We start from the raw sequence: 10,007 nt of genomic DNA, 5'->3' as shown, positions 1-10,007 counted from the left end.
TTGATGTCCTTCATGGGCGATTTTGATGACGTGTCTTTGAAGTGACTCAGGTATAATGATTCTAGTTCCCCTCAGCAGAATATTGTTGGTGAGATCAAGGGATATCTCATGTTTTATTGCGCGAAATGGTTGTAAGATATCACCGTTCCAACAATTACTCCTGATAGCTGCTCGTAGACACCGCAATGTTGTATCTTTATCAGTGGCAGCCTTGATTTCACCCAAAGAAAGAGCAGGAAAAACAGCTTCTTGGGTGACGAAATTGACGTATTCATCAGCTATATTTTGCTTCTTGTATTCAGCTGAAGTTGGATGACGTGAGAGATAATCGGCAGGGTTTTCAATCCCTGATTTATACACAACTTCAAAGTCGTATTGTTGTAAGCGCAGCATCCAGCGTTTGATACGCGCTGGTGGTTTGGAGCAAGGGTTTGCATAGATAATTTCCAACGGTTTATGGTCGGTAACTAACGTGAATTTGGAACCAAATAGATATAAATGATAGTGTTCAATCCCCCATACTATGGCGAGTGCCTCCTTTTCTGTTTGCGAGTAGCGTAGCTCGACGGGTGATAATGATCTACTTGCAAAAGCGACAATGTTTTCTTGCGCACTTCCAGGCTTTCGTTGGCACAAAATGGCTGATAGTCCGACAGGACTCGCGTCAACAATAACTGTAGTTTCCTTCTCGATGTCAAAGTAGCTGACGACAGGACTCAACATGAGAAGATCTTTTAATGTGTTGAAAGCCTCTTCACAACGTTCTGTCCAATTAAACTGAGTGTTTTTCTTTGTTAGATTGCGTAAAGGCTCTGTAATCGTTGCATAATCGGGTATAAATTGAGAGCAATAGTTTGACATACCCAATAGACTGCGTACCTCCGTTGAAGTAGTGGGCATGGCTGCATTTACAAACACTGCTATTTTCTTCGGGTTAGGGCGCTTTCCTTCTTTAGAAAAGATAAATCCAAAAAATTCAAGATTCTCTTTTAAAAATTTACATTTTTCGAAGTTCAAGGTAAGGTTAAGTTCTTTCAATCGTCTTAAACATGCATTTAGGTTTTCATTGTGTTCGTTCACATCTTTTCCAAAAATTATGATGTCATCGGCGATGTTTTTGATGCCATTAAGTCCTTGAAGGGCAAGATGTAATGTGTGCTGAAAAATTTCACTCGCACTTGAAGTTCCAAAATTCAGTCTTTTGCATCGAAATAAACCAATATGAGTTGTAAAAGTAGTTATCTGACGACTACTTGGACTAAGTTCAAGCTGGTGGTAAGCTTGCGCTAAGTCAAGTTTTGAAAACACTGTAGCACCATTGAGATCGATAGAAATATCCTTCACAGTTGGTATAGGATGACGAACTCTTTTAACTGCTGTGTTTGCAGCTCTCATATCAATGCATATTCTGATATCCCCATTTTTCTTTGGTACGCAAACAATAGGAGAAACCCAATCAGTTTGTTCATTTTCCGGAACACGCTCAATTATGTCCTGATCTAATAGTTTGGAAATCTCGCTCTCGACTTTCTTTCGAAGATGAAAGGGAATTCTCTTGCACTTTTGTGCGATTGGTTTGACTTTTGAATCGATTACTAAGTCAATTTGTTTTCCTTTCATTTTACCAAGGCCTTTGAAGACATCTGGATATTGATTAACGATATCATTCAGATCTTTATTTTGTATATTTCCAGTTGGTGGGTGAACTTGGTTTAAATGCAAGCTAATTAAGCCAAGGTCTTGGGCCATTGATGCGTTAAGTAAACAGCCTCCATTGTCTTCCGTGACATAGAACTTTGCGACGGCATAACATTTCTTTGTTTCCACCAATGATTCAAATTTGCCCTTCATTTTCACAGGCGTTTGCGAGTTGTAGGCATAGGCTTTTATGTTTGTGGGTTGTAATGAAATACCCTTGAGTTGACTAAAAGTTGCATTATCAATGATATTGATAGACGCACCAGCGTCCACTAGGAAGGGGATGCGTTGTCCTTTGATTTTAAGCCGGGTTTCTAAGGGTTTTTGACTTGAACCCCCTATTGCATAACAATAGTTTGATGAGCTGGATTCGCTGTCGGAATCTGTTGACTTGCACACCGGGTGAATTTTCGATTTAGACGTGGTAAATGAAGACTGGCGGGTGTCTTGTTTGCTCAGACAGAAGTTAGCGAATTGATTTTGCTACCCGCAGCGATGACAGTTTTGACCTTTTGCAGGGCATGGCTTCGATTTGTGTGGATAATTGCCACCACAATTTCTACATTTTCGTGCTGAAGTTTGTTGTTTACTGAAACTCTTTTTCTGTTTGATAGCTTGTAAATTGTCCCTTGACTGTTTACCCTCGATATCTGCGGTTTGAAAAGTACTAATTTCCACTCTGCGGCCGTCCAGTAACATATCTTTAAGGGTGTATTTAGGATCTTTGAGAGCTTGTTTACGCAAACTTGTGGATTTGCCCCCCCATTACGATTTGGAGCTGTGTTTCAAAATCAAGTGAAAAATCAGAAAACTCACAAGTTTGTGCCAAATGACGAAGTCGAACGTGAAATTGATCCAATGTCTCATTTGGTTGTTGTACGGCCTGCCTAAATTTGTACACTTCATAAAGCCTGTTCGTTTGGGGCTCGAAGTAGGCAGTGAGTTTGGTTACGGCAGTTTGGTATGCATCAGCAGCGCCTGTATCAAATAATTGGTGAAATATTTCCCTCACTCTTGAGCCAGCTTGATAGAGGAGTAAAGCTTGTTTACGTTTATTGTCAGTGATATCATTTGCCACTAGAAATGTTTCAAAATCTTGCAGCCACACTTTCCATCTTGGGCCTACCGAAGCACCAATCTCTGCATCTGGGTCAAAGGGCGGCATGCTAGGAACGATGCTAACTGAAGCCATGATTTACCGATCACGGTAAATGTTACATTACTTTTCCTCGTCGCCAATGTTATATTTATGTTTACTGTGGCCTAATAGGCAGATTGTAGATGATTCAAACTATGGCGTGCTTCGAACGTAACTTTTTATAACTCTCCAAAACATAACAATATATATAGTGTCTGGGTCCTAGCGTCCTTTCGCTGAACAAAACATTACACAGCCTACTTGTAGCTTCGCTTAATTTCCTTTTCCGGTATGAGGGTCTTGAGTATACTGACATTCATTTGACGTCAAAAAAACATGTACGAGACATCAAAACATCATGAACTATTCTATGATCGTGACGCATGTTTGAGTCAAATGCTATTTGGGGAAGTTCCTACATGCATGTTGTTATGGATGGAGGAATCCCCTGTATAGCATGAGGGGCAATATTTGCTAGATAGAAATTGATGATATCCTTATTGACCTCTTCTGATTGGCTATTCACATACCCCTCCTCTTTCAAACGTCATGCTCTAGCTGACTCAAAAGCAGTGTATTTTTAGAAAACTTCAGTTTTCCTTAAACAGACAGTTTGCGAAGTTAACAAAGTTATTCCGAGTACATACCGTATTAGCAAAAATATGGCTGAGTCATTGTGTAAAACAGATGTTTTATCATACGCTGATTTCCTTGAAAACGGCTGAAAAAGAATTTTCCTTGGCGCAAAGAGGCTTATCTCAAGTTTGATAAAAGGTTTCAATTGCAGCAACGGTATTTGTGGCATTTGAACAGAACATACCTATCAGTTCAGACATTGTAAAGCTTTGAGAGGAAATTGCAAAACACTTACCAACAGCTTCTATCTGATCATTCAATAATTGATCCACTTGCCAAGATGAGAAATGGATTGAGAATGTTTCACTTTGGTCACGGGTGGACTTAGGAAAAATCTTCTCATACATCATAAGCAAGAAGGCTTTTGATACTGAATATATTGGCCAATACAAAGCGAAAAAAAGCCTTTTCATATTTCAAGAGCGGATTTGTCGATAAGAACCTCTGCTTCCCTGTACGACCTGATCGTGTGATTTTGAAGGTCAATGTTACACCATCACAGAAAATCAATGAAGAACCAAGAAGTGTCTGGATTCTGAGCGAGAAAGACGGCAATGTGCATATTGTTCATGTACAGCTGGGATTGGTGAATGCTGCAATGATGTTGTAGCTGCGCTCTATTAAGTAGAGTATGCAAATGTGAAAAGGTTTGTTGATCCTGCGTGTACCAATACGGCATGCGCATGGAAGAGAATTACAAAAAAGCACATTGGACCACAAAAAATCGAAGACTTATTTGTTAGAAAGCATGAAGCAATGAAAGGGAAAAAGCTAGGGAAATGAACAGTCAGTTCAAGAAAGGATTTGATTCACGCCAGAGCCATTTGTTATCCACTGAAAAAGAGCTCATAGAGAAGCTACTAACCGAGTAACGGGAAATAAAACCGAATGCTGCCGTTTTTAAAGTGTTGGCAATGAGCAGGTTTTGGTTGGAGCTTTCATGGATAGATTATCTTTTAACAAGTTTCAACTGAAACAGCTCGAGAAGCGTACAAGGACACAGAACAGCTTGCAGCTTTGGAAAGAGCAGGATTAGGTTGCATTACAGCAACGAAAATTTGAGACGTTTTTACCAAAACAAACTAGAGCTAGAAGAAAATTTCCCAAAGTCACTCCTCTCCTTGCCAGGTTGCTGAGGGATTTCGAAATCGGCCAATTACCAGCTGTATGGTTTGGTCGAGATCACAAAGACAATGCACGAAAAGCCTTCAGTGAGACAGTTATCAAAATCCATAAAAATGATAACCTTTTGCAGTCAGGCCTTCAAGTGCATAAGACTTTTCCTTATTTAAGAGCCACGTCCGATAACATTTTTGTATGCAGTTGCTGCCAAGAAACACATTTGCCAGTGGAATACAAGTTTGCGTATGCTATACGTGAAACGACTGTTGCAGAAGGGGCTGATAGCTTATCTTTTTTGAAAAGGGGAGATGATGGCATTCTACATTTAAGCAAGGAGCATGAATATTTCAGCCAAATTAATGCACAAATGGCTATCATTGGTGCAAAATATGCGTATTTTGTTGTTTGGAAACCTAAAGGTCAACCATTTGTGGAGAAAATTCGTTTCCACACCAATCAATGGGAGGAATGCGAAACACGGAATGCGAAAAAAATTCCGCAATATTCTTTAAATCGTATATCGTAAGAGCATTATTAGGATTGAGTAAAGTTTGCTACTGTTCTATTTGCCATTAACTTTGCCTTGAACAGGACGAAATTGAATTCAATGGCGAAAAGAGTGTTGAGTGCTGTTCTTACAAACTCTGGCATCATTGGTTTTGCATAAAAGTGGCGAAAGTGCCAGAGGGAGAATGGTTTTGCAAATCATGCATCAGAAACTTTTAAATTTTCTATTACACATAATTCACATTATAAGCATGCAGTACTCTGTTTGGTAAATACAAAAAGACAGATCTATAAGCTTAGAATTGATTTCTTTCTATATTTGCATATATTTTCTTTCTGAATGAACACAAATACTATTTTTAACTGTTCACTTTTTTCATCTCTTAATATGATAAATTACAGACAATTAGTTTAAAGATAGTAAAGTTTCAGCTTCATTGTTCAAGCAAGGGAATTTTAAAATTTACTACAGCTGCACAGATAGTGACAATGTCATCAGCAAATGGAAGCAGCAACATAGGCAGTCTTCTCTACAAAAATTCCCACATTGGCAATAACTGTTTTATTTTGGACATCTGTCTTGTCCGTTTGCTTTGAGCCTATTGTCGAGGGAGGTATTGGTAACATGCAGTGGTTGTATGACAAATAGTTCTCAATTTTGAACCCCCTCTCAGCCATTACTTGATCAAGAGGAAGCAGTTTTTTCCCCAAGCCACTTTCTTCAGTAATATGGATATCTGAAGCTTGCCCACCATAGCATTTCGACAAGAAACTGATGGTATAATTTGGCGTAATACTGACTAAAAACTTAAAAGTATGGTGATGCTTGTAATTGCTCCAGCATTGTGCTGCAACCTCAAGAAAAAGGGGGTTTCAATAAATACTTCTGTGAAGTCAATTATGATGTGGCATTTTGGATAATACTTGCAAAAACTTTCCGGTAAATTTTCCCTCACTGCTTCTCGTTCAACCCATATGATAAGGCCTCAAAGTTCTTTTTCCATCAGTCTTACCCATGTAAAAAACACTGAACTGACGAGTGCACGCAAAATCTTAAATCTGAAGGCAATGTAATCAACTAAAAGGCCGACCCTCAGTTTTATCTTCACGGCTAAAAATTCTTGCAATTTTCGTACAGGACTACATTTTTTTTATCTAAACCAGCCTCACACTTCTCAGATTCTAATTCAGGAAGCTCTTATTGGGGTTTTTGTGGTTTTGTCCCCTCTCCAGTAAGTCATTTATGCTGTCGTTTGCTTTAAATGTTCAAAAGTCAGTTTAAAAATCTCTCTACTCTCAAATCTACTGAAAAAATTCATGTCAGCTTCTCTAGACAGATCCTAAAATTTAAAATCTGGGCGTATTTTTTCCATTGCGTCTGTTGAAGCCGATGAAGTTCCTGGTCTCCATTTTTTCATCAGTCAGTTTTTTTCTTGATAAATGAGGGTTCAAGTCTATTTTCCTTTTTTGCGTTGCTCTTTTTTTGGGAGATTTCTTCGCAGCATAATTGCTGGGAGTTAGAAACAGTGCAGGTTACGACATATTGTAAGCAGGCTTTCCATTTACAAAGTGGTTCGAGCAAATGAATGAACTCTTTTGGATTTCAAAATACTGTCTACCCTTGGAAACTTGCCTTGTCCACATTGCTCTCATTCCACTATCTTTTGGAAAAGAATGGAACTTAAAGTCAGACACATGGCCTTGCTTAATAAACTTATCTCTTCCGAGCCTCTACCGAGTCATGCAAATTTCAGTGCGAACGTATAACAATAGCACAGAATGTTGAAACAATAGCCCTTTCACACATCACAAAGTGCTTTTTCCTAAAAAAATTTTGTCATATTTTTACGATGATTCTCAACTTTGAGCGTCTATATCTGGAAAACGAGTTAAGCTTTTCGAAAAAAAATTTTGTCTTACAGATTGTTTAATGGAACTGCTGTTAAGACTTGGTCGTGCAATCTAGATTCTGTATCATCTAGAATTTGTTGCAATTCATCACAATTGTCATCTTCAATAGACAGTCCACTGTTGTTGAATGCTACATCATCATATTCCTCGGGATCAATGTATTTTCAAAATTTTTGAAGCGTTCTCATTTCTCCAGATTTCAACATTTTGCTTCAAAGTTGTTTCATAAAAATATACTCCAAGCTTTTTAAAAATTGTGTTACGTGGTATTGTGAAAATTCTGTATAAACACAGCGTGGAGTTAGTTAAGATACCATAACTTCATCCATGTTCTGTTTTAATAATTGACTCACCTTATTTTTGTCTACTGACTTCACGTTTTCTCTCAACACTTTAAATATTGGCTTTATTTGTGAAAGAAAAGTTTTGTTTTTTGCATTTGTCAAATATTACCTTCCTCTGTACATTTTCGTGCACAGATATCACAACATTCACAATGTGATATGCTTTCAACAAGGGTATGTTTTCCAGGAAACCTGAGGAGAATTGATTGGCGCCTGCATTCTTGAGATTGGATGTACTGTTTTATATCATCACTACAATGAGTTTGAAGAAAACCATTGTAAAGCAAGTGGCAGTAACTCTGATGACAAGTGGCTTCTTACTCTAATGAAGCCCTGTATGCTGAGGCGAAATATTAGTATACTCTATAAATTTAATTTATTTTGAAAATTTTATTCCGTGATATTGGATTCTCGTGGACATATTGCTTTTTCCTGTTTATCTTTCAAGTGGCAGTAACTTGTTGCATCATCTCTTCCTGCTCTCCCACATTCTTGCAAGTAGCTTTCAACTGACTTTGAAGGTCCAAAATGCACAACACGATGAACTCCCTTGCAATGAATCCCCATGCGAAAAGCTATTGTGCATACAAGTACCCTTGTATTGCTCTGTTCCTTTGTCAAATTGCAAATAATGTGCTGCTTGACTTATTCGGGTGTACCTGCATGAATCATTTCAACTAGCCTGTTATCAGGTACTTGCTTTTCAGGAGCATACATCTCTTTCCCAAGGTTGAATTCAAATATTCTCCAAATGATAGCTGCTTGAGATATTGTTTGACAAAATATAAGTGTTTTCGCAGTTTGCCTCTTATACATTTTCAATTCCAATAATATTGGTGCAAAAACTTCCTCCAGTGGCAAATCATTCCTAATGTACTCCACGTTGAATTTCAAATTTGGTTTCATTGGGGATTTCTCCAAAGCAAATGTTTTAACTGCATCCATCCCAACATAGTCATAAGAACGGATAGTCTGGAAGCAAACAATACCCTATTGTTCTTTTTCGTTGTTCGCGAGTTTATGTTGAAAAGTGCGCAACAACAACATGAAGGTGCACACTTCAGAAAAATGGCGGAGAAGTCAGAGGCCGCTCTAGCTTCCGATGATCTTTAAGATATATTATATTTAGTTGAAGGTGGTTTTCTCGATAATGATGATGATTTCATAAAGGAAATTGAAGAGATAGCCGCTGAAGTACCTGGAGATGAAAATATTGCTTTGGGTTTTAAATGTAATTTCTGCGAAAAGGCCTGTAGATCTCGCCGCAGACTAACCAGGCATTTCAATTGAAAGCACAGAAAATTATATGATCGTGACACTGGTACTGTGTCAGGCACTGAAGGAAATATGCCATCATCTTTACCCTTGTCTCTCTCTTCTTCAACTGATGAAATCAGTCGCCGAAAGTTGCATCCTCTTCAATTAAAAGCCATAGTTTTGAGGTGTGCCGAAAAGGTATTTTTAGATGAATGTTATCCTCCATCTTTCCGACAGAAATTTGCCAAAGAAGCATTCATTTTTACAAATGATGATGCTATAGAGTTGTGGTCTAAGTTGAGAAATGTTATTGGTAGTTTTAAAGGCGATGCTGAAAAGTTTTATTCTGGTTTTTATTCATTGCTACTTGATACTGTTCTTCCGTCAAAATTTGATGAAGCTCCAGATACAAATGCACTGATGGCTGAAGTGGCAACTCATTTACTTATTCATTTGTCTGGTGATAACCTTGCCTGTTTGGAAATTTCTCATAAACCAAAGTCTTTGTCAGAGAAAGAAAATAAAAGCCTTCAATACCTTGCTGGATTCATTTTGCATAAACTGTATTCTAAATTCCTCTATTCAACAAATAATAAGCGAAACACATAACAACAATATACTTCCATTCTGCAATCATGTAAAGTGGAGAGTGATGACACCCAATCTCGTATCAATATCCGTGACCGAGGAGGATTATGGAGAGTCAACATAAGGATTGAGAATGTCTTCCTAGGTGCTGAATTGTTGTTTTGGTCAAAAGCGTCCTCTTTTAAAACAACAATAATTTGCAAAGACATAGTTACTGAACTATTACAAGATTCCTCTGTCTTATCCTATTATAATGAAACCTGTTTGGATGCCAACCTTCAAATTCATAAAGATGTTTGCATGGATCTACTGGAGCACATGCTAACACTGTTTATAAGAGTCAGAACTTTTTCTTTAGCCAAGGATGTTAGGGAGAAACATAAAGTTGCCAAACGACAGTCAAAGAAAAGATCTCTACGTGCTGAAATTAAGAAAAGTAGCTCTTCCAAAGAAAAGGGACAATGATGGCAAAACTTCTTCTATTCTTTTTTATTCTCTTCTTTTTTTAATAGTGAATTAATTAGCAAAAACTATTGGTAGTCAAAAAAAACAGTATATAAAATACAAACAAAACAATTTAAAGCAGTTCAAAGCCTGACAATATTTAGCAAGGCAAATACTAAATACAATGTATGTCCTTAATAACTGATAATGTTCTTATATGTTTTTGGCTTCTCCTAAGTCATTATGAATTTGTGCCAATGATATATACGGTCCTGAATATACGTTTCTAAGTGTGTGTCTAAGTGCGTGATAGTTATCTGGATTGTAAACAAAATACGGTATCATGAATAAGTAGGGGAATA

At 37.7% G+C, this 10,007-nt stretch overlaps 1 pseudogene; it reads left to right on the top strand.

The window, feature by feature from the left end:
• Positions 1 to 7,884: 7,884 nt before the first annotated feature.
• On the top strand, positions 7,885 to 9,666 carry LOC148959098 (uncharacterized; annotated as a pseudogene).
• Positions 9,667 to 10,007: the final 341 nt, after the last annotated feature.

This window comes from Rhopilema esculentum, chromosome 11, assembly GCF_057945365.1.
Source record: "Rhopilema esculentum isolate cy_ngs chromosome 11, ASM5794536v1, whole genome shotgun sequence".
NCBI lineage: Eukaryota > Metazoa > Cnidaria > Scyphozoa > Rhizostomeae > Rhizostomatidae > Rhopilema > Rhopilema esculentum.
Note: the sequence above shows the minus strand (reverse complement) of the source record. Positions and strands in the feature narration are given on the sequence as shown.